The sequence below is a fragment of the Octopus bimaculoides genome, chromosome 5 (assembly GCF_001194135.2).
Source record: "Octopus bimaculoides isolate UCB-OBI-ISO-001 chromosome 5, ASM119413v2, whole genome shotgun sequence".
Classification (NCBI taxonomy): domain Eukaryota; kingdom Metazoa; phylum Mollusca; class Cephalopoda; order Octopoda; family Octopodidae; genus Octopus; species Octopus bimaculoides.
The window spans coordinates 116,099,483-116,100,666 of NC_068985.1; positions in this window are offsets into that span (position 1 = coordinate 116,099,483).

The window sequence follows — 1,184 nt, forward strand, 5'->3', positions numbered from 1 at the left end:
ATATATGTATATATGTGCATATCTTTACATATACACAAACATACACACGCATCCGTATTATATATACATAAACTCAAATAAAACACACACACACTCACACACTCACACAGTTACAAACACTCACATACACATACGAACACACACACATACACTTACGAACACACACACATACACACACACATACACACAAATATATGTAAAACGGGAGAATCAAAAAGAGAGGTAAAATGAAATCGAGACAGGCGGAGAGTACTCTTGTCTCTGTGTTAGTATGTGCTTATGGGTGCCTTCTTTGTATGTATATGTCTATATGCGTGTGTGTGTGTGTGTGGGTGTGTGTGTGTGTGCGTGTACGTGTGTGTGTGAGTGAGTGGTCTATGTTTATAGATAGGCATAATCGAAGCCATAAATGTATTGATATGCATATGTCAGCAGAAGCAATCTTTGCCTTGCACGCAATCACATAATCCTACCCTCCCAGCCCGTCTCACTCCTACATAGAGGAGCATACAAATATTTACACAGACGCTTATATATAGTCAATCATTTCAAAATGAGGAGTAAATGGATATCCACCAGTTTCGACGATGATTATTTCAGTTTTTCCTTCAACTGAATTAATCGTTTCTTTATGCGTGGAGATGATACTAACGAGGATATTTTACACTCATATATGCATGCTTGTACACAAACACACACAAACACGCACACTCACACATTGATACAGGCATACACATAGATACTGTATCTATCTGGTATCGTTTATCTTTTACTTGTTTTAGACATCAGACTGCGGCCAAGCTGGTGCACCACCTTGAAGTATAAGTCGAACAAATCGATCCAAATATTTCTTTTTTGTAATTTTTCTTTTAAACATTTGTTCAAGTCTAGTACATACGTACACGATATTTTTGGCTGAATTGTAAATTTTCGGAGACATAAAAAGCCCTGTAGCAGTAGTCAAACACACACACATACATATAAATACACACAAACACACACACGCATAAAATATATCACGGTTTTATGGTGACGATCAGACAATAAGATGTTATTATACGCTTCTGTCCACAATGCTTTTCACATTGTTCTGGTATTTAACACTCGTCGTCACCCACTGGCTATGAAGACAAGGCAATATATAAATACATACATACATACATATATATATATATATATATATA